The 24,640-nt window shown below is 42.5% G+C and overlaps 1 protein-coding gene and 1 long non-coding RNA gene across 14 annotated transcripts in view; one reads left to right on the top strand and one right to left on the bottom strand.

Annotated features, from left to right (window-relative positions):
* Positions 1 to 24,640, bottom strand: part of LOC119459033 (sphingomyelin phosphodiesterase) — a 145,535-nt gene that overhangs the window by 72,797 nt on the left and 48,098 nt on the right. The gene's annotated exons all lie outside the window — the stretch shown is intronic.
* LOC125946897 (uncharacterized) lies at positions 5,899 to 17,869 on the top strand. 2 transcript variants are annotated; one of them, XR_007467969.1, is made up of 3 exons: positions 5,899 to 6,148; positions 15,130 to 15,233; positions 17,355 to 17,869. It is a non-coding gene; the product is annotated as an uncharacterized LOC125946897 (long non-coding RNA). The 2 variants fall into 2 exon arrangements; XR_007467970.1 differs by lacking the exons at positions 15,130 to 15,233; positions 17,355 to 17,869 and adding exons at positions 7,325 to 7,428; positions 9,511 to 9,801.

The raw sequence follows: 24,640 nt of genomic DNA, 5'->3' as shown, positions 1-24,640 counted from the left end.
TCTTTAATTCAGTTAGTAAGTACAAGTAATGTTCCACGTGTTGTCCTTGGTTGTTGGCTTCTTATGATATGATTACACACACACCATATATATATACATATATATATATATATATATATATATATATATATATATAGCACCCTCACTGGGCTTAGCTCCTGCGGTGGCATGGGACGTCGGCACCGCAGGCTCGGACAGCACATACCGGACTACTAAATTACTCGCAGCGCCAAACTAGAAGGACCCCTATGCGGCTTTCCATTCAACATTATTATTTTCGCATTCACACTCGCAAGATGTGCTTAGATGTTCGTGGATATTTTTTTCTTTGAATATGTCAATTTATTTTACTTTTGTTTACTGCATTAGTTTTTTTCTGTTATCAGGTTTTTGCCTCCTGAATTAGTTCTCGGTGTTATTTGTATTTACGTAGACTATATGATCGCTCACCTATTTTCTCACCTATTTTCGGATATTTAAAAAAAAATCACGATTATGGGTATTACTCCTTCTTTACTTATATTGCATCATGAACTATCTGCAATGGAACGGCGAACGCGGTACGACGAGAATAATATGATGATTCAAACATTATATTGGTGGAATAACAACTAAAACAGGAGGACCATGGAATTAGTACAATGGAAAGACTGCGAATGTATGAAGGCAATGGCGTGGCGACGAATATATGACCACGATAACGTGACGCGACCGCCGCTATGATGACAATCAGAAGACGAAGCTGGATTGACGGCGATGGAACGCGACCACAGTGGAATGGCAACGAATACATAATGAGGAATGTATGACTACGATGCAATGACGTTAATGTCACGACAGCATTGTACCTCGATTACAAGTGACTTACGAGTAAGCATTGACGTCGATGGACGACGAAGGTGGAAGCACGAAGGCCTCGTGACGACACTGATGAATGGTTCCTAAATGACGGTTAAGGTGCGACGACGGCGTGACAAAGGTGACATGCGGCCATTGGGTGGCTACGAATTGATCATTACGATAGCGGAGGGACGACTATATGAGAAAAGCCGGATGAACAAGTACTGATGATGATAATAGAACAAGTGTTACGGCAGATTGACCATGACCACATCATACCTGGTTGCGCAAGCTAGAAGAGAACTTCGGTCTCTGAGATGGCATGAGAGGCTACATAGATAGATAAACTCATACTGTTTCATTGGGCAAAGAACGCGAATTTATATAATAGGTTGAGTACAGGGAAATTTCTTCCCAGTAGAACAGAAAGCCGCGGTCCAAAGTACAAGAGTCCTAAGAAACACGCAACATGTCATGAGATCTCGCAACAGAGTGTAGAGAGATCGGGAATCACTATGCAGACAGGGAGTAGTGAAGAAAGACGGCGTTTGACTGGCAGGCCCAGCACCGGTCGCGAAAAGTGCAAACCATCCCTGCTGATCGCCTGATATTTTAAATATACGCTTCACCCGTAACGACATATATAAGAACGCAAGATTTCAATAAATATTGAATAAGGTTAAATGGGACTGTTTTTACTACGCAGAAGATATGGCCGGTAGAACCAGTGTGCCCGACCGTTAGGCTAGCGTCATACTGCGTCGTCTCCTTCGTCTTGTTGGTGATTGTCTTCTTTGTCGCTATCGTGGCATCGTGACAAAATCCCCGGCGGCGACAGCGCCAACATGGTGCCCACTAGATGGCCGCCGCATGGTACGGCTTGAGGCGAAACATTGGACGACATCAGATGACATGGAGGACGGGGAAGTACCGGCTAGAGCTATAAGTGACACCACGGTAAGGACCAGAGTATCGGGAGAGGAGTTCTTCCGAGAGGCCCATACGCCTTGAAAGCATCCAAAGGAGGGCGAAGTCACCGGCAGAGAGCAGGACATCAGGATGACGGTTATCCTAAAGTGAATTATGTCTTGCCTGCGGCACACAAAGGCGACGGCGGGAAATACGGCGTGTCTTGGCGGCTGTAGCTATGCGTCGCGAGCGTATTCAGACTGGAACTCGAGAGCAGTTGGCAGAAGGTTGTCGAAAGGCAATGTCGTGTCATGTCGAAAGAGGACATAGAAGGGAGAGTAAAGAATGGTGTCGTGACGCGACGAGTTGTACTCGAACGTCACAACTGGGAGGGTGGCGTCCCAGTCACGATGATGTGAAGAGATATACATCGAGAGGATATCTGTAAGTGTTCGGTTCAGGTGTTCAGTGAGGCCGTTCATTTTAGGATGGTATGCTGTCGGTAACTTGTGTTTCGTGGCACAAGAAAGAAGTATGTCTTCGATAACCCTAGATAAAAAGCAGCGGCTCCTCTCTGTGAGAAGCTGGCGAGCAGATCCAGTGTGGAAGAGGATATCTTGGAGCAGGATGTCTATGACGTCGGCCACGCAACTGGTCTGGATGGCTCGTGTGACGGCGTAGTGGGTTGAATAATCTGTTGCAACGGCGGTGCACTCATTTCCAGCTCCCGTAGGGAAACGGCCAACAATGTCGTCGAGGCCCACATGATAAAACAGTTTGGTGAGGATATCAATTGGCTGGGGCGGGGGGGGGGGGGTTATGTTAGCAATGCTTCCCTTGTGTTCACGCTTGCATCTTCAAATAAGATTGCCACGCTCACCGACACTCACTTTTCTTTTTATGTTTGCGTCGATGTGATTGGTTGGACATGCAGAATAAGCTGGTTTGGCAAAAATAAACGGCATTGTCTTCCGGGCCTCGGTGCTGGTCATCCGTTCCTGGCCGTGCTACCGCCGAATACGTAACAAGGATTCCAGCCGGAATCAAAGCAGCCTTCTTACGACGTAGGCACGGTTCGTAAGCATCGACATTACGTTGCATGGTACGGTAGAGTCGAGGCCAGAAATATCGTCGCCGGATACGATCGTACGTCCTGGAAACACCCAGGTCGCCAGGAGTGGGAACATCATGGAACTGCTCGAGCACAGTCGCCCGGAGATGAGAGGGAACGACTATCAGCAGTTCGTGTTCTTCTGAGTGCATATTTCAGTGGTATAAGATGAAATCTTAAATGAAGTACATGCAAAGTGAAGGGTCTGACGGGTCAGAACGAAGGCGGCTTATGAGGTCGCGAACATGTGTATCACGCTCTTGCTCCTCGGCGATGTGGTGGAAGGCTGAGAGGGTGAATATACCAGCATGTGCATTATTGGAGCCAGGAGCATCAACGGAGTGCCAATACCGGCAATATGCGTCCTGGTGTAGCCTACCGGATTTGTACACCACTGTGTAGGTGAGTTCTTGAAGATGTAGTGCCCAGTGCTCTAGATTACCCGTTGGATCTATAAGTGTCGAGAGCCAACATAGAACGTGATGGCCCGAGGAAACAGTGAAAAGTCGGCCGTACTTATACGGCCGGAATTTGCCCACTGCCTGTACGAGTGCGAGGTAGTCGTGCTCTGTAATGAAGTAATTGCGTTGAGCGTGATAAAGCAAGCGACTTGCGTAAGCAATAACTCTCATTCTCGCGTTGACACTGAGTTAAAACAGTGCCCTTTCCATCCCCACTAGCATCTGTGTGGACCTCTGTTGGCGCAGATGGGTCGAAGTGAGCAAGAATTGGCAGATTAGTCAGCAGGGGGACAAGGCGATGGAAGTCAGCAGCTTGGTCAGGACCCCATGAAAAAGGGACGCCTTTCTTGAGAAGGTCAGTCAGAGGCCGAGCAATGTACGCAATATTTCTCACAAATCGACGGAAATAAGAGCACAAGCCTACAAAGCACAGGTCGGAAGAGGAAAATCGAGAACAGCAGGAACTTTTAGGTATCGGGGCAGACGCCAAATGAATCGACGAGATGAGTCAGGATAGTAATTTGGTGGGGACCAAAGTTCCGCTTCGAAGAATTCAATTATATCCCAGCAGCACTGCATACTGAAAGAATCGCAGTGGTTCCACTCCTGCGCCAGCTGCGCCAAAGTGCGCCAAGTGGGATTTACTGCGCCATCCTGATCCCTGTGAACCACGAACCTCTCTTCAACGTCTATGATTGATCCAAACGTCAACGTCTTGAGGTGACGTACATATTACGTCCCGAGTACGTACCTTTTCTATAAGGAAATGCATGGATGTCTATAAGATGTACTATCTACATGAATGTTAGACTACCAAGTAACGTACTATGGATGTACATAGGATATTATTCAGGCACCATAAAATTAATTGGTACACATAGCACTTGAACCATACCTCCTACGTTTCGTAGGCATGCAGGATGTATGTATGAATGTATGTATGTATATATGTATGTATGCACTTACGTGGTGTGTACTGTTATTGTTATTATTGAGTTTTCATTGTTAATAATATTACTATTATTATTATTAATAATATTTTACTCGCCCGAAGTTAGGGATATGAAATTACCGATAGATTTACCCCGACGTTAGGAAGTGCTATAATATATTTTAATGCCTGAGATGGTTTGAGTAATTAGGAACTATATTGAAATCTCGGGCAGAAAAAAAAATGGAGGGAAGCCTTAAGCTTCGCCGTTAAGAGTGGAACGCGATAGAGTTATCGGGCCCCGTTCGCATCGCATTTTTCTGTATGACTATGCTTCATTGCAACACAGAATGTGGGAAATCCAGCTTAAAAGACCAAACTTACACCAATCCCCTTAAAGTGGGCTTCACTTTTAAACAGAAAGGGAATGCTGGGAAGACGTTTTTACAGGGGCAATTTAAGTCGTCTTATATTAAAATGTGAAGGCCCTGGGACCTTTTTAATTATTTTGTTAACTGTTTGCTATGGCCCCGACGCGCGCGCGTGTCCAAATCGCATTAGGCAGGCTAAGTCCCAATGTGACCTTGACAAGGATGCGAGCGACATCTGGACAGGATTTTCGCAAGTAAACTACCCGAGCGCGCCACTGTTGGTATGGTAGAAATGCTGGAAAAGGGGTTTGTGTTTGCGTTTCCTCGTAACAGAATTGTTTTCTCGTACATTCAAATTACAATGCGATGCCACCATGGCTGTAGGTTGTAGTTAAGTCGTACTTTACCATTTTTCTGACGGATTTTACTGTGAGAAATTGCATTTTTGTTCACTAACACCTTGCGCCACACGGAGGACCTGCACGGTCGGGGTGGTTCGGGATGATTTTCTCCGCCATGGACGCCGGCGCTTACGCTGACACCAACGCCGCATTTTCTGCGACACGGCGCCCTTAACGCTGTCGTGTTAATTTATATGATTGACCTTCAAGGCTTATCTGCAATCCACTCCACAATGTAAGTATATTCCCCGCGCAGCCTCGTAATATTGCGCACGACATTGTGTCTAAATCTCTAATATATAATTGCTGTGCTATTTAATTTTATTATTTTAATATATCATGCACTATTTTAATATAATTGTGTTGTTTATTTTGTTGCTTTTGTATAGTTTAAATAATCCCAAGAAGTGACAGTTCCCTGAAATATAAACAATATTACACAATTGCTATCTTTTTGTTTCGACGCGCTATAAATCATTGCGTCCAAAGTTCGCCTTTATCTCTTGCCTACCCCAATTCGATAATTTTTGGTTGGTGCACGTGTAGGTATAGCAATCGGTATTAGTATTGTGCTAATTGCGTGTTTCTTCGAAATAACTTTTTCTAGCAAATGAACGTAAAATTTCAAATTTCGCGCCTAACTCCTGAAAATTGTCCTTAACAAAATGGCGCCTACAATAATCAACAGCCTTTCGTTTATACTTTAAGAATAACACCTTGTGAACGTTGCGTTTTTGTATAATTATTATTGCATATTATCACATTATTATTATAAAATAATAACGTAAATATAGTAGCAATTTTAAACAAGAATTGGCAAAAAGCAGTCTGGCGCAACGTCTCGCGTTTTCCTTCTGCCTGCTTTGGTGGCGTATTTGCGTTGCGATTGCATCATTCTTCTCGGAGCCGGAGTGAACTTGAAGTCGCGTGTTTGCATTTGTTTTTTGAAGTGCTGTTGGGGTTGGGGCTGCGTGATCGTCACTGGCGTCCTCCAGAGTGCCCACCGATCAGAAAGTCGTACGAACCGCAAGCTTTGAACGTCTGTTTATCGCACCATCGAAAGCGGCGGCACAGAAGGCGCGATGTGAGCTCCGGTGGGAACAGCAGCCCTTTGTCTCGTAACGGTAAGTAAACTTTTGTTAGCGTAGCCAGCATGCTTATGTGTATTGATTATGAACACTATGTTGAGAGATGTCAAGAGCAGAGTACGCCGCGAGCTTGCCGAATTGTTTGAAGCGCTTGGCCAGCCTGTCGAGGCAGGCGACAGCCTTGCGCTCCGGCAGCTCAGTAAGCGTTCGCGACGGGCTAGCAGTAGCGTGCCCAAAAGTGAACCGCCAGCGAGCTACTCCGAAAGCGAGTATCCTAGCTTCAGTGCAGTAAGCGCAACGCCTGTTAGCAGTAGCGCGGCTACAGGCTATTGTTCAGGGCTGGTATTTTGTAGCGATGCCTTTCTGGATGCTTAATGCCTCTTCGCGCTTTTCGCGCTTGGTCAGTGGTCAGAGCGACGGCCCGCTCACGTTATCAACGGGATCAGCCGGCCGTGAGTGGTGGATGATAAGACTAGTAAATAAAGCATAAGGTATCGCTACAAAATACAGGCCCAGGTTGCACGGAAAGCAGCTCAGATTGTTCAGATCGTAATGCGGAGGTTTTCGACGACTGGTGTTTATCCGAAGCCGGTGAGGCTTCAGAAGAACGGTTTTCCGATGTATTTAACGCTGACGTGCAGGAAACCGCAGAACAGGCAGGAAGCCAAAGCTCTAGCAGCTAAAATTTCGCAGCTTCGCTTGCAAAGTGGGCTCTACAATGTAGCATTGCCCACAAGTCCCTGACACCGCTTCTCCGACTTCTAAGAGCACACGGGTGTTTCCGGAATCTTCCAAAAGATGCTAGAACTTTTCTGAAGACCCCCCGTGGGGCTGTCGAGGTATGTGTATGTGTAGCCTTAAACTAGCTTAAATTTCGTTGATAAATTTGAAGAAAATTACAGCACGCTTCCACTTCAAATGCACCTGCTACGTGTTTCGCATCTGCTGTTTGATAATGACAAGAGCATATGTAGGTGGAACGTGGTTGGAGTGGCAGCATGTGTATTTTGCACATTGTATACATCAGAGCATTTGGAGCACCGCCAAATTTTTTTGTGATCTTTTTTATTGGCTGAGTTGTTGAGGCGATAAAATAGTTTTGCTGTGAGAAAGTTCGAGATGTAGTAATTTGCTTACTGTGTCAGTAAATAAATCTGTGTGATTTTGAATGCTTTTTTTTTCGTATAATGACAAAATCTTTATTTAACATAGGTGCCGTCCAGACTGGCCATGAGACCAGCGAATTTGCTGTAGAAACAGCCATCTGGGAGTGGTTGCATCACGCTCCTGCCAGGCACAGAACTGCCATTGCTAAGGTAATGTGTCTTCATATGTGTCACAATGGTTTTAACATTTTTCTAATTTGAAACCAGCTATGGAAGGCACTCCTAGGATACTAAAGCAGATTTGGAAAAAAAAAAACTTTCTGCATGTTCACTGCAGCAGTAATGAGGTATTTTTTCTAACTGAGCAACATAGCATGAGTGAGGCTTGCACTCGAGCTCTCCGGTATTAACGAGGAAGCAACTGTCATACAATTGGGTAGGTAGGTAGGTAGTAAACTTCATTGATACAATTGGGTAACAGTAATTTTTTCTACAGTTATGACAAAATAACCGTGTAAGCTTCTTAGCAAAACATACACTTATTATCATTTACACTAGGCACTGTCGCGTGTTTCCGTGCATTTGAAGCGCCTATTTACTATATTCTTTCACCGTAAACTTGAAGCGTAGGGAAAAATTTAAAGGGGGCCAAGTATCGTGCAGTAAGCTGGGGAATGGACGAGTTTAGTGTGATGACATGGAAAGATCGCTTCACTGTATATGCCAAGGTACATTTTATTTCAGTTTGGCAAGATGACTGCCGAAGATTACGTGAAATGATAAGTTTAAATATTAGCAAGCTGTACGGTGTGGATTCATTTAGAGCAACAATGACGCTAAGGATCATTAGGATAAATATTTGTCTAGCAGTGAACTTAGAGGTACGAGATTTCTGGCTTTATATTTTCTGCTTTAGATGGAGGTTGTGGACATTTAAACCCTAAAAAAAACGACCTCGTAAGCATCATGGTGTCCTAAATAATATACTGCATAGCTTTTGTATCAACCAGCCTCCCAAAAACCAAGGCTGGTTCTAGAAAACCTGTATAGTGCATTATTCAGGGTGGTCTGTGGTCCAAGTCACCAAGTGCTCCAGTACTGTGTTACGTGCTCCGCCGCTGTGGCGAGTGCTCTCCGTTTCTGCAGTATACCAAGGGCCCCTTTGCGTCTCCATTTTACCAAGTTCTTCAACGTTGTCAAATGCTTGACCACGTCTGCAATGTGGCATAATAATTTTCAAAGAGTCCTACGAAATGCATGGGCGTTCCAGTTACGTTTGTATCAATGTATAAAACAGCATTTTCCTTTAAAAGTTCACGGGAACGCCCTGCATTTCGTAGGACACTTTGAAAATTAATATCGGGAGACTGGTTCAGTCCTGAGGATTCGTTCCAAGTGCATACGCCTTGCGAACAATTAAAAGGTTTATTAGGATAATTATGTGAATTATTCAATTAGGCGTTTTGATTCGTTGCAGAAGTAATGGCCGCCTCGTCGAGTAGTTTAGATCAAGGATTATAATTGTGCTATGTGCCACAGGCAATTTTTAAATATTTTGTGCAGCTAAATTGAATCACTCTGTATATGTAGTAAGTTCTGACACACCACTGACTTGATATTGGATTTTGAAAAAAAAAAATACTCTGGCACGCCACAGACCACCCTGAATAATGCACTACATAGGTTTTCTAGAACCAGTTTTGGTTTTTGGGAGGCTGGTTGATACAAAAGCTATGCAGTATACTATTTAGGATACTATGATACTTACGAGTTCTTTTAGGGTTATGTCCACAACCTCCATTTAAAGCAAAAAATTTAAAGCCAGAAATCTCGTACCTCTAAGTTCACTGCTAGACAAATATTTATCCTAATGATCTTTAGCGTCATTGTTGCTCTAAATGAATCCACACAGTACACCTTGCTAATATTTAAACTTATCACTTCACGTACTCTTCTGCAGTCATTTTGGCAAACAGAAATATCACGTACCTTGGCGTATACACTGAAGCAATCTTTCTATGTCATCACACTAAACTCGTCCACTCCCCAGCTTACTCCACGCTACTTAGCCCCCTTTAAATTTTTCCCTATGCTTCAAGTTCACGGTGAAAGAATATAGTAGAAAATTTATTGAGTGCAAATCTTAGCCTAAAGTATCGATATTTTTTAACACATACGTAATATCTAAAAATGGTATATTATTTTTTTCTCACCAAAGTCTGTGTTAAAAGTTATTAGCTCTCAGCATTTTATGTTAAACTTATTGACCTTGCATGACCATGCTTTCTGCAGGATTGTGCCACTGAACAGCCCGGATATGTGTGACATGGTTGCCTCGGCCTGTTGCACCTTTACCTATCACCCGCGGCATCTAGCTGCCAGTGTGACCTTGCTTTCTTCAACGCTGTGCCACTGAATAGCCCGGACATGTGTGACATGGTCCCCTAGGCCTGCTGTACTTTCACCCATCACCCGTGGCGTCTAGCTCCAGTGTGCCGAGCTGTCCAATACTGCCAAGTGCTTTTGGATGTCACCAATGTGCCAAATGCTGTAGTACTGTTACGTGCTTCGCCACTCTGCCATGCGCTCTCCACGTCTCTAGTATATTATTACTGTATATAAAGTGTCCCATCGCGCCTCCATTTGCGAAGTGCATTACCAAGTCACCAAGTGCTCCAGTACTGTGTTATTGCTCTGCCGCTGTGCCGAGTGCTCTCCGTTTCTGCAGTATACCAAGTGCCCAATTGCGTCTCCATTTTACCAAGTGCTCCAATATTGTCAAATGCTTGACCCCGTCTGGAATGTGCCATGTGCTCCACTGCTGTGCCAAGTGTATACTTTGTAAATGATATTCATGTCTTAAGTTCAACCAATAGCTCTACTGCATAACTTATCCATACAGTTGGTCTTCACATAGACTTCTATGTCAGTATGTACACATATTGTAGAGTTGTATTACTGTTCCTGTAGAGTAGATGTACTTATCCATACAGTTGGTCTTCACATAGACTTCTATGTCAGTGTGTACACATATTATAGAGTTGTGTTACTGTTCCTGTAGAGTAGATGTGGGTAAACATGTTTTGTTTTCTTCGTAGAAGGCTACAGCGCGGAACCAACAAAGACAAGGAACATAGACACAGTGCTGACTTTCAACAAGTCAGCTTTTTGAAAGTCAGTGCTGTGTCTGTTCTTCGTGTGCCTCTCCTGTCTTCGTCGGTTCCGCGCCATGGCCTTCTACGATGTTCAACCAACAAGCCCAACTGGTTGCTCTGCTCAAATGTTTTTTTTTACCATTCTTGGCACTTTTCTTCCGTTTCCTATATTAAGTGCCCAGCTTGCTATGCAACTGCCGAGACTTGTCACGCCATCGTGCTGCTGCCATTGATGTCATCATTGCGAATACAGCCTTCATAAATAACAGCATGAATTTGGACGGCACGATATCATTTTTAAATTTTCATTTCATTGTAATACATAAAGAAGGTTGTACTTTTTGTTTATTTCTACTCACATTCTGCAGATATCACAAGGACCACGCATTGCGTGTAATGTTTTACTCACAGAAGATGTGTGCATCACTCCTGGAAGTTTGTAGTTGGTGTATTTCTTGTCCGGTTATGTGGATTTTGCTTCGACCAACTTTCTAGTCAGATTTCGCAGATTTTACTTGCACATCTATTGATTTTATTGTTTTACTTGCACAGGAATTGTCTATTTTGACAAGTTCGCAAATATATCTGCGAAAACATTGAGCATTATGCTGCCAGATGTAAGAGTTGCGTGTTCAAAAGAACTCTTGTTAAAGTTCATGCTATTCATCGCTTCGACATTTCAGGTCTTGCTGTTCATCCTGGTATTTTTTTTTCATGCTATATTGTCTTAGCTGCATTTCGCGTATGGTATAACAAGGATTCTTCAACAAGAGCTTGAGGTATGCTTTGCAGGGGCATGATTTAGGAATTTATTGCTCTGGTTTAGTTAGTTCTATATTTTCTAAGCAACAATATCCTAAGATTCTGTATGATATAGTTCTCATTTTTGCTGTTCAACATAGCTTTCCTTTTGGTAAACATATCCTGAATAAAAGCTTGAGATACTCTTTGAGGATGTACATGTGAGTTTATTTTAGTTCTATTTTTTCTATGAAAGGTTACTTTATTGTGTGTAATGTTTGTTCTAAAATAAAGTTTTGCTGTGGAACCAAAGTTTCAAGGCTGGTATCATTTTTCTATCAGGTGAAAAAGACACTACACGATTGCCGCACATGCTGGGGAATCTATAAAATTACATCTTGGTCACGTATTTATAACGTATTTCGGCTCAAAACTAATGTCCAAACAACGTAACAAATGTCCAACAATTACATCCATATAACATCTTTTCAACGTAAAAAAAGAGGACTTTTGACAGTACCACCTACGTAGATTTTACGTAAACTAGATCTATTTGAACCTCTAATAGAGGTATTGAATGTCCAACTGAAATATCTAATGGACATCCAGGCAATGTTTATGGTTTATAGGGATACAATCCACGAAAATTGCGTCTCGGATTTGACGGCGTCTATCGCCAACAATTGCACCACCGGGGATTTAAAACGTGCAACGTGATGATAGGGCGAGCCTTAGTTGCAACCTTCCCTGTGAACCACGAACCTCTCTTCAACGTCTATAATTGATCCAAACGTCAACGACTTGAGGTGACGTACATATTACGTCTCGAGTACGTACCTTTTTTATTAGGAAATGCATGGATGTCTATAAGATGTACTATCTACATGAATTTTAGACTACCAGATAACGTACTATGAATGTACATAGGATATCATTCAGGCACCATAAAATAATTGGTACACTAAGCACTTGAACCATAACTCCTACGTTTCGAAGGCGTGCAGGATGTATGTATGAATGTATGTATGTATGCACTTACGTGGTGTGTAGTGTTATTGTTATTATTGGGTTATTATTATTATTATTATTATTATTTAACTCACCCGAAGTTAGGAATATGACATTACCGATAAATTTACCCCGACATTAGGAAGTGCTATGAATGCCTGAGATGTTTGAGTAATTAAGAACTACATTGAAATCTCGGGCAGCAAAAAAATATGGAAGTCGCTTAATCTTCGCCGTTAAGAGTGGAACGCGATAGAGTTATCGGGCCCCGTTCGCATCGCATTTTTCTTTATGACTAGGCTTCACTGCAACACAGAATGTTGGAAATCCAGCTTAAAAAACCAAACTTACACCAATCCCCTTAAAGTGGGCTTCACTTTTAAAGAGAAATGGATTGCTGGGAAGACGTTCTTACAGGGGCAGTATATGTCGTCTTATATTAAAATTTGAAGGCCCTGGGACCTTTTTAATTATTTTATTAATTATTTGCTATTGCCCCGACGCGCGCAAGTGTACAAAACGCATTAGGCAGGCTAAGTCCCAATTTGACCTTGTCGAGGATGCGAGCGACTTCTGGATAGAATTTTCGCAAGTGAACTACCCGAGCACACCACTGTTGGTATGGTAGAAATGCTGGAAAAGGGGTTTGTGTTTGCGTTTCCTCGTAACAGAATTGTTTTCTCGTACATTCAAATTACAATCCGATGCCACCATGGCTGTAGGATGTGGTTTTTCTGACGGATTTTACTGTGAGAAATGCAATTTTTTGTTCACTAACACCTTGCGCCACACGGAGGGCCTGCGCGGTCGGGGTGGTTCGGGATCATTTTCTCCGCCACGGACGCCGACGCCAACGCCGCATTTTCTGCGACACGGGGCCCTTAACGCTGTCGTGTTAATAAATATCATTGACCTTCAAGGCTTATCTGCAATCCACTCCACAATGTAAGTATATTCCCCGCGCAGCCTCGTAATATTGCACACGACATTGTCTACATCTCAATTATATAATTGCTGTGCTATTTTATTTTATTATTTTAATATCTCATGCAGTATTTTAATATGATTGTGTTGTTTATTTTGTTGCATTTGTATCGTTTAAATATTCTCAAGGAGTGACAGTTTCCTGAAATATAAACAATATTACATAATTGCAATCTTTTTGTTTCGACGCGCTATAAATCATTGCGTCCAAAGTTCGCCTTTATCTCTTGCCTACCCCAATTCGATAATTTTTGGTTGGTGCACATGTAGGTATAGCAATCGGTATTAGTATTGTGTTAATTGCTTGTTTCTAAGAAATAACTTTTTCTAGCAAATGAACGTAAAATGTCAAATTTCGCGCCTCAATCCTGAAAATTGTCCTTAACAAAATGGCGCCTACAGTTATCAACGGCCGTTTGTTTATACTTTAAAGATAAAACCTTGTGAACGTTGCGTTCTTGTATAATTATTGTTACATATTATAGCATTTATTATTATAAAATAATAACGTAAATATAGTAGCAATTTTAAAGAAGAATTGGCAAGAAGCAGTCTGGCGCAATGTCTCGGGTTTTCATTCTGCCTGCTTTGGCGGCGTATTCATTGCGTTGCGATTGCATCATTCTTCTCGGAGCCGGAGTGAGCTTGAAGTCGCATGTTTGCATTAGTTTTTTGAAGTGCTGTTGGGGTTGGGGCTGCGTGATCGTCACTGGCGTCCTCCAGAGTGTCCACCGATCAGAAAGTCGTACGAACCGCAAGCTTTGAACGTCTGTTTATCGCACCCTCGAAAGCGGCGGCACAGAAGGCGCGATGTGAGCTCCGGTGGGAACAGCAGCCCTTTGTCTCGTAAGGGTAAGTAAACTTTTGTTAGCGTAGCCAGCATGCTTATGTGTATTGATTATGAACACTATGTTGAGAGATGTTAAGAGCAGAGCACGCCCCGAGGTTGCCGAATTGTTTGAAGCGCTTGGCCAGCCTGTCGAGGCAGGCGACAGCTTTGCACACCGGCACAGTAAGCGTTCGCGACGGGCTAGCAGTAGCGTGCCCAAAAGTGAACCGCAAGTGAGCTACTCCTAAAGCGAGTATTCTAGCTTCAATGCAGTAAGCGCAACGCCTGTTAGCAGTAGCGCGGCTACAGGCCATTGTTCAGGGCTGGTATTTTGTAGCGATGCCTTTCTGGATGCTTATGCCTCTTCGCGCTTTTCGCGCTTGGTCAGTGGTCAGAGCGACGGCCCGCTCACGTTATCAACGGGATCAGCCGGCCGTGAGTGGTGGATGATAAGACTAGTAAATAAAGCATAAGGTATCGCTACAAAATACAGGCCCAGGTTGCACGGAAAGCAGCTCAGATTGTTCAGATCGTAATGCGGAGGTTTTCGACGACTGGTGTTTATCCGAAGCCGGTGAGGCTTCAGAAGAACGGTTTTCCGATGTATTTAACGCTGACGTGCAGGAAACCGCAGAACAGGCAGGAAGCCAAAGCTCTAGCAGCTAAAATTTCGCAGCTTCGCTTGCAAAGTGGGCTCTACAATGTAGCATTGCCCACAAGTCCCTGACACCGCTTCTCCGACTTCTAAGAGCACACGGGTGTTTCCGGAATCTTCCAAAAGATGCTAGAACTTTTCTGAAGACCCCCCGTGGGGCTGTCAAGGTATGTGTATGTGTAGCCTTAAACTAGCTTAAATTTCGTTGATAAATTTGAAGAAAATTACAGCACGCTTCCACTTCAAGTTTACCTGCTACGTGTTTTGCAGCTGCTGTTTGATAATGACAAGAGCATATGTAGGTGGAACGTGGTTGGAGTAGCAGCATGCGTATTTTGCACATTGTATACATCAGAGCATTTGGAGCACCGCCAAAATTTTTTTGTGATCTTTTTGTTGGCTGAGTTGTTGAGGTGATAAAGTAGTTTTGCCGTGAGGAAGTTCGAGATGTAGTAATTTGCTTACTGTGTCAATAGATATATATGTTTGATTTGGAATGCTTTTTTTTCATATAATGAAAAAATGTTTATTTAACATAGGTGCCGTCCAGACTGGCCATGAGACCAGCGAGTTTGCTGTAGAAACAGCCATTTGGGAGTGGCTGCGTCACGCTTCTGCCAGGCACAGAACTGCCATTTCCAAGGTAATGTGTCTTTATATGTTTCGCAATGGTTTAAACATATTTCAAATTTGAAACCAGCCATGAAAAGCACTCCTAGGATACGAAAGCAGATTGGAAAAAACGAGCCTTTCTGCATGTTCACTGCAGCAGCAGTGGGGTATTTTTTTCTAACTGAGCAACATAGCATGAGTGAGGCTCACACTCGAGCTCTCCTGTATTGAAGAGGAAGCAACTGTCATACAATTAGGTAGGCAGGTAGGTAGTAAACTTCATTGATACAATTGGGTAATAGTAATTTTTTCTAGTTATAACAAAATAACTGTGTGAGCTTCTTAGCAAAACGTACACTTATTATCATTTACGCTAGGCACTGTCGAGTGTAGCCGTGCATTTGAAGCACCTATTTACTATATTCTTTCACCGTAAACTTGAAGCATAGGGAAAAATTTAAAGGGGGCTAAGTATCGTGCAGTAAGCTGGGGAATGGACAAGTTTAGTGTAATGATATAGAAAGATCGCTTCACTATATATTCCAAGGTACGTTATATTTCAGTTTGGCAAGATGACTATAGAAGATTACGTGAAGTGATAAGTTGAAATATTAGCAAGCTGTACGGTGTGGATTAATTTAGAGCAACAATGCTAAAAATCATTAGGATAAATATTTGTCTAGCAGTGAACTGAGAGGTACGAGATTTCTGGCTTTGTATTTTCTGCTTTAGGCGGAGGCTGTGGACATTTAAACCCTAAAAAAAGAACTCGTAAGCATCGTGGTGTCCTAAATAATATACTGCATAGGTTTTGTGTCAACCAGCCTCCCAAAAACCAAGACTGGTTCTAGATAACCTGTATAGTGCATTATTCAGGGTGGTCTGTGGTCCAAGTCACCAAGTGCTCCAGTACTGTGTTAGGTGCTCCGCCGCTGTGCCGAGTGCTCTCCATTTCTGCAGTATACCGAGTGCCCCTTTGCGTCTCCATTTTACCAAGTGCTCCAATATTGTCAAATGCTTGACCACGTCTGCAATGTGCCATGTTAATTTTCAAAGTGTCCTACGAAATGCATGGGCATTCTAGTTAACTTTGCTTTAATGCATAAAACAGCATTTTCCTTTAAAAGTTCACTGGAACGCCCATGCATTTCGTAGGACACTTTGAAAATTAATATCTCAAGACTGGTTCAGTCCTGAGAATTCGTTCCAATTGCATACGCCCTGCGAACTCAGCGGCTGTAATTCGTAGATTGAATGATGTGCTGTAAAACAAATAAAAGGTTTATTAGAATAATTATGTTAACTATTCAATTAGGCGTATTTCTTGCGAAAGTAATGGCCGCCTCATCGAGTAGGTTAGATCAAGAATTATAATTGTGCTATGTGCCACAGGCAATTTAAAAAAATTTTGTGCAGCTAAATTGAAACACTCGGTATATGTAAGTACTGATACGATACCACTGACTTGATACTGGATTTTGAACAAAAAAAAAAACTACTCTGGCAAGCCACAGACCACCCTGAATAATGCAGTATATATGTTTTCTAGAACCACTTTTGGTTTTTGGGAGGCTGGTTGATACAAAAGCTATGCAGTATATTATTTAGAACACTATGATACTTACGAGTTCTTCTTTTAGGGTTATGTCTGCAACCTCCATTTAAAGCAAAAAATATAAAGCCAGAAATCTCGTACCTGTAAGTTCACTGCTAGACAAATATTTATCCTAATGATCTTTAGCATCATTGTTGCTCTAAATGAATCCACACCGTACACCTTACTAATATTTAAACTTATCACTTCACATAATCTTCAGCAGTCATCTTGGCAAACTGAAATATAACGTACCTTGGCATATACACCGAAGCGATCTTTCTATGCCATCACACTTAGCTCCTCTATTCCACAGCTTACTGCACGATCCTTAGCCCCCTTTAAATTTTTCCCTACGCTTCAAGTTTACGTGCAAAGAATATAGTAGAAAATTTATTGAGTGCAAATCTTAGCCTAAAGTATCGATATTTTTAACACATACATAATATCTAAAAATGGTATATGATTTTTTTTCTCACCAAAGCCTGTGTTAAAAGTTATTAGCTCTCGGCATTTTATGTTAAACTCTTTGACCTTGCGTGATCATGCTTTCTGCAGGACTGTGCCACTGAACAGCCCGGATATGTGTGACATGGTTCCCTCGGCCTGTTGTACCTTTACCTATCACCTGCGGCATCTAGCTGCCAGTGTGCCCTTGCTTTCTTCAGCGCTGTGCCACTGAATAGCCCGGACACTTCTGACATGGTCTCCTAGGCCTGCTGTACTTTCACCCATCACCCGTGGCGTCTAGATCCAGTGTGCCGAGTTGTCCAAAACTGCCAAGTGCTTTATGATGTCACCAATGTGCCAAATGCTCTAGTACTGTTATGTGCTCCGCCACTCTGCCATGCGCTCTCGACTTCTCCAGTATATAAAGTGTCCCATGGCGTCTCCATTTGCGAAGTGCATTACCAAGTCTCCAAGTGCTCCAGTACTGTGTTATGTGCTCCGCTGCTGTGCCGAGTGCTCTCCGTTTATGCAGTATACCAAGTGCCCATTGCGTCTCCGCATTTTACCAAGTGCTCCAATATTGTCAACTGCTTGACCACGTCTGGAATGTGCCATGTGCTCCACTGCTGTGCCAAGTGTATACTCTGTAAATGATATACATGTCTTAAGTTCAACCAATACCTCTATTGCATAACTTATCCATACAGTGGGTCTTCACATAGACTTCCAAGTCAGTATGTACACATATTGTAGAGTTGTGTTACTGTTTCTGTAGAGTAGATGTGGGTCAACATGTTTTTTTTTATTCATAGAAGGCTACAGTGCGGAACCAACAAAGACAAGGAACAGAGACACAGTGCTGACTTTCAACAAGAATCAGCTTTCTGAAAGTCAGTGCTGTGTCTGTTCTTTATGTGCCTCTCCTGTCTTCGTCGGTTTCGTGCCATGGCCTTCTACGATGTTCAACCAACAAGCCCAACTGGTTACTCTGCTCAAATGTTTTTTCTACCACTCTTGGCACCTTTGTGCTGTTTCCTATATCAAGTGCCCAGCTTGCTGCTGCCATTGATGTCATCATTGCCAAAACAGCTTTCATAAATAACAGCATAAATTTGGACAGCACAATATTATTTTTAAATTTTCATTTCATTCTAATATATAAAGAAGATTGTACTTATTTGTTTATTTCTACTCACATTCTGCAGATATCACAAGGACCATGCATTGCGTTTAAGGTTTTACTCCCAGAAGATGTGTGCATCACTCCTGGAAGTTTGTAGTTTGTGTATTTCTAGTCAGGTTTTGTGGATTTTGCTTCGACCAACTTTCTAGTCACATTTCGCAAATTTTACTTGCATATCTATTGATTTTATTGTTCTACTTGCACATGAATTGTCTGCATTTTGACAAGGTCACAAATATATCTGAGCAAATATTGAGCTTTATGCTGCCAGATGTAAGAGTTGCGTGTTCAAAGGAACTCTTGTTAAAGTTTATGCTATTCATCGCTTCGACATTTCAGGTCTTTCTGTTCATCTTAGTATTTTTTTATGCAATATTGTCTTAGCTGCGTTTTGTGTATGGTATAACAAGGATTCCTCAGCGAGAGCTTGTGGTATACTTTGCAAGGGCATGATTTAGGGATTTGTTGCTCTGGTTTATTTCTATATTTTCTAAGCAACAATATCCTAAGATTCTGTATGATATAGGTCTCATTTTTGCTGTTAAACATAGCTTTCATTTTGTTGAACATAAACATATACTCTTTGAGGATATACACGTGAGTTTATTTTAGTTGTATTTTTCTATGAAAGATTACTTTTTTTTTGTGTAATGTTTGTTCTAAAATAAAGTTTTGCTGTGGAACCAATGTTTGAAGGCTGGTATCATTTTTCTATCAGGTGAAAAAGACACTACACGTTTGCCGCACATGCTGGGGAATGTATAAAATTACATCTTGGGCACGTATTTATAACGTATTTCGGCTCAAAACTAATATCCAAACAATGTAACAAATGTCCAGCAATTACATCCATATAACATCTTTTCGACGTAAAAAAGAGGACTTTTGACAGTACCACCTACGTAGATTTTACGTAAACTAGATCTATTTGAACCTCTAATAGAGGTATTGAATGTGCAACTGAAATATCTAATAGACATCCAGGCAATGTTTATGGTTTATAGGGTTAGTCGCGAACAGGAGACGAAACAGCACGAGCGCGTACGTCCCGATTAAGCCACAGCGCCGCGCACGGCGCCGACGCGGCGTGTGCCTTGCAAGGCGGCTCGACGGCAAAGTGCGGTTTCTGCTTAGGCTCGTGGCTTCAGGGTCAATTGGCGATTCATCGGCGGACGTTATCTACTCCGGAAACGCAGCTAGTACACTAGAACCCCGCTGATACGTTTTTCACGAGACCGTAAAAAAAACCCTAGGAGCCGGGAAACGCCATAGCCGAGAACCAGGAAAAATGTAGGAATGACAATATAGTCATCAAGTAATAGACAGCGCCAGAATATACACAGGACCAAACGACGAGTAACGAGACAGACACAGGGCGCACTAACAACTGAAGGTTTATTCACAAAAAGCGCAGAATATGTATACTGGCTGAACATGAATAAACACAAAAAGGAAACTGTCACTTGCATCACATGGCCAAGCCTACTGCGCGCGAAATGGGGATCTAGTAAGGAATCTGATATCCTTAATCGAGAGTATGACGGAGGGCATGCTAACACAGGACTCATCCAGCTTTTTTATTTCCAGGGCTTCAACAATCTCCCTTGTGAGTCTGTCTGCTGATTTGAACATGATGCTGGTATTTTCCATTAAAGCAGCGCAGCCGCAGTCCCTACAATGAATGCCTAGATGTCCTGATATTGTCTTTGTTGTGTTGTACTTATGTTCTTTCAATCTCTCATTTAGGCACCTTCCCGTTTGGCCTATGTAAGACGCACCCCAATTCAAAGGAATTGAATAGACCACGTTTTTCACGCAGTGCACAATATAGTGTTGAACTGCACACGATATTATTTGAATTCTTACGTGTGAAAAAAAAATCGTAGTTTCGCCCGAAAGCCGAACCGTCGATTGCGATTGCAAATTAGTAGGCAGCTATACAAAGTAAGTAGTATAGTAGTTTTATCGTCCATATGAACTTGTAAACATTCGCTTATTACTTATATTAACAAGCCTGGTGTCAGCGCGCACAGGCAAACAACACGCTGTCAAACGCTGGCGTGAGGATGCGCCGCAGCAGCAGCGAACGATGTGACCCCACTGGGCCGGTATTTTGTAGCGATGCCTTTCCGATGCTAATGCCTTTTCGCGCTTTTCGCACGTGGTCAGTGGTTAGAGCGACGGTCCGCTCACGTTATCAGCGAGATAAGCCGGCCGTGAGCGGTGGATCATGACTATAGCATAGAATAAGGCATAAGGCATCGCCACAAAATACCGGCCCAGTGGTGTCTATCGCTCCCCCGCAAACTGAGCGCCGAGAACACACAGGGCCGGTATTTTGTAGCGATGCCTTATGACTTATTCTATACTATTCTTATCAATCGCCGATCACAGCCGGTTGATCCCATTGAAAACGCGAGCGGACCGTCACTCTGACTACTGACAAAGCGCGATAAGAGCGAAAAGGCATTATTACAGGAAAGGCATCGCTAGAAAATACCGGCCCAGCACGCGCAAAGCTACGAGCCGCTGACGGACCTACACCACAGAACACCCATACAAACTTAGAGAAGGGAAACTGTACCTTCCACAGTGCAACGAAAATAAGCGTAGCGGTGGCGTTGTGAAATAAAGTATGCGACCGAGAGATGGCGCTGGCAGAATCGAAACTAATATCATCATCATTAGGTAGTGAGCATTATGGCCGCTACGGTAGCGGTTCGTAGGGCTGGTTGCGCTGCTCGCTCGCTGGTTTGGGGCGTTTTGTTGCCGCTTTCAGGGAGGTATTCGTGTGTACTGTACTCTAACATGACCACAGATATCTTCATTATGTCGCCAGGTGACCGAGAGGCCTCAACTGGCAATAAAACACTTCAAACAAGTAAGCTCACATTGTTTATTGTCAATGGTGAATGAGGCAGTACATGATCACAATTTTCGTACAGCTCAGATGAACTTAATGTTGTCCGTCACTGAGTTTACAACATACAGAAACACAGATAACCATCTATTTATTGGGACCCAAAGCTGAAATCGAGCGAAGTTTTTTCATCGTGTTCGGCGTGCCGTAAAGCAAGGAGAACGAAGGTTCAGACAGTGATATTTATGCCGAGCTGCCCTCGTACTTGTATTGCGTACAGTGCTGCTTGACGTTTTATATTCTCTGCGTTCGACGATTTCCGATAGATTAAAGAAAGGAACACAAAAAATTACTCGGCAAAAATGTACTGTCAGCAAAATAAGCTCGAGCTGCAATGTCTCATTGCTCTCATAACACATTGGCGAGAAGAACGAAGTGTAGGAAGGGGGCGTTATGCGAAATTTTGCATCACATTTTCTGCTCTTGATATTTTTCTGCTGCACATTTAGTGTTCAGGTGCGGCAGCAAAGGCTTTGACACAAGTGGAGTACTCGTAGGGAAACCAAGGAACGTTATGGAGACAGCAGTGCTTACAAGGACTTCTGGAAATATTGTGTGAATAAACAAGGACACTATATCAACATATAAGCGAGCCCAATTAATGCTCACACATCCTTAGAAAATGAATTTGTGGTTTCATGTTGAAAAAGAATCTCGGTATATGTATTCCAACACAGCAAAGAGATTGCAAGGAGATGAGAGTAACAGGTGAGCAAGGGAAGCCTCAGCTTGGAGCCAGCGTTTCACCAAGCAAACATATTTGTGAGGGCCGAGACGAAGACAAGTTCCCACGCTGAGGTTTCCCTTGCTCGTTCACAGTTGATTAGCTGAATGTTAAGCTAAACTTATTCTGCGAGTACATTTCAAAATATTTTTGGGAGCACACTGTGCGCAGGTTTTGTCATCTGCTGTTTGAAGAGACAGAAAATTAGCTTTTAGTAATTTCTCAAGTTTGTGAAGTGTGAAATAGGCTGGCCGGTTGTGTGAGCTTGCCTTTTCTAGCTATCTCTTATGGTGTAGTACTAGCCTAGTTATTGATTTCATGCAAACTGTATATGAGCCTCTTGTAGTAAACAAATGTAAAATCATGCGCATTTCCAGATCTAATTCTAATCCTAGCACTTGCCATGCCAACGTTCCCTTAGATTTTGTGATGTCATATAAATAACTTAAATTGGACCAATAATACAGAGTACGTCATTAGCAGTGCTTATCACATGCTCGGGTACTTATGGCGCAACGTTTCCAAAGCACCGTCTACTTTAGAACAACAGCTTTACAAGACTAATTCGCTGGAAACTTGAATATGCATCTGCAATATGGGATCCCAGTCGTGTTAATCTTATTACTTCACTTGAACTAGTACAAAATAACTATACTTTTATTTCTAAATATAACCGTACCGCGAGTATAACTTCAATGTAAACTGGCCTAGCACTCATTCCACTAGCTAATCGCCGCAAAGTCGGCCATCTTTTGCTATTTCATAAAATTTTCCATCACACCACACTTCATGACGACTTCATACTGCGGCCTCAGTGCATTTCAAACTGCGTCGATCATCGCAGTAAGGTAGGAATTGATTTATGGAACACGAAGTCTTTCTTTCATGCCCCGTACATCTCAGAAATGGAACCACCAAGTATCGTAGCCATCACAGATAACAAACTTTTTTGCAAAACATTAGCTAACATTGTATAATCAGGAGAATCATTATGTTACAAGAACTCACTGCACTTGTTTGTTTTACTCTACTACTTTGTAACCACTCCCCTCTTTAATACCTGTGGCCCTGAGGGTACTTTAAGCAAAAAATAAAATGAGTTTCACTCATCATGAAGTGTCATTTCCTTAAAATTGCATTAAGCGCTTTTGATCATTTTAAAATTCTTTGCATTTTCATGTAACAAATTATCGTTGTGAGGGAGCATGTGATACTTCGTGGTACTAATGCCGGTCAAATTCATTTGCAAAGAGCAGATGACAGAGTTTGTGCATTAGCAAGTAGGAGCTTGCTACATTGTTTCTGTTCTGGTCGTCATGGCTATAATGACTGCAAAAGAAACAAGTTTGGACTCAACATGTTACTTCTCCGATTGTCATAAAGCGCCCTTAAAAGCAACTAAGCTTGCATGTCAAATTTCTCATTCCCGCTCAGTATGATACAGAACTGTAGACTGCAGTTTTCCTAATAGGGCTCACACCTCTCTATCTGGTAAACTTCCAAACATTTCATAGTGAGGCACGTAGTTCAAGAGGACCTGTTGTCATTGTGGTGACAGTTGAGCATCTTGTGGCTTAGCGTGGGCAGCTTGCAGACCAATAATCTCTCTTTTGTCCGTCTTCCTGAAAAGAGAAATGACAAAGCCATGACACACATGTAAGCAAAAAATGGTGAAACAAAAGTTAGTCCCATAAATGAAGAAAAATCACGGTTCTAGTTGAAGTGTTCAGAAACATACCCTTTGAGGATTCTGGCCTTTGATGTTACTTCCAGTGGAGACACGTTCACGGTTGACTTCTATGTCCAGAGACAATAGAGCTCAAAGGGATGAGTCCAAATATGAGCAGCGTCTTGGAGGCTAGAGTCGAAAGAAAAAAGAGCCTCAATTACTATGCTGGAAGTGTGCGTGAGTTTGTGATTCATGTATGACAGAGAACAGTGCACGAAACGCTTCATGACAGAAAAACGCACAAACACACACACAACACTGTTTTGAGTGTGCATTTCTTTCAGTGGTGTCCTTGTGTGGGCTGTGCTTAGTCAAGTCTCGATTAGATGACAATTGTTTCTGCCAGATACTAGTAATAAACAGTCATTTTATTATGTCTCAAATGCAGTTAATCTAACTGTACCACCGGAAGTACACTTGTCACTAATGTGCAGTGAATTTATCGCGGTGTATCATTTATGCAGAAACAGCCAAAACTTTATTATTTATGCTGTACTCATGTTAGCAATTTTAGCAACTTGGCAAAGTAGCAAGAGCCTCGTTTGGAATTGCTTTGGAAGGGCAATAACTTTAGAATTATTACTATTTTCTACTTTTAAGAAATGACGACAGGAATCTGCTTTATCCGCCTCGCATGCAAATAAATTCAAAGTTGTAAATGCGAAGCACTGCTTTTTTACTCACCGGCGCACAATCCCAGGGGCTGCAAGGTTAATCCGCTTTCGTGGGTAGTCTTTAAGCAGACTGTGCTCGGTTCCAGCGATGAATTTTCGTGCTGGCCAGCACCTTTTTTTTCGAGCAACCAGACGCAACGCGGCCAGACGCGGCAGATCACAAA

Source organism: Dermacentor silvarum, chromosome 7 (assembly GCF_013339745.2).
Source record: "Dermacentor silvarum isolate Dsil-2018 chromosome 7, BIME_Dsil_1.4, whole genome shotgun sequence".
Classification (NCBI taxonomy): Eukaryota; Metazoa; Arthropoda; class Arachnida; order Ixodida; family Ixodidae; genus Dermacentor; species Dermacentor silvarum.
The sequence above is the reverse complement of the archived record's forward strand: the minus strand, read 5'-3'. Positions and strand labels throughout refer to the sequence as shown.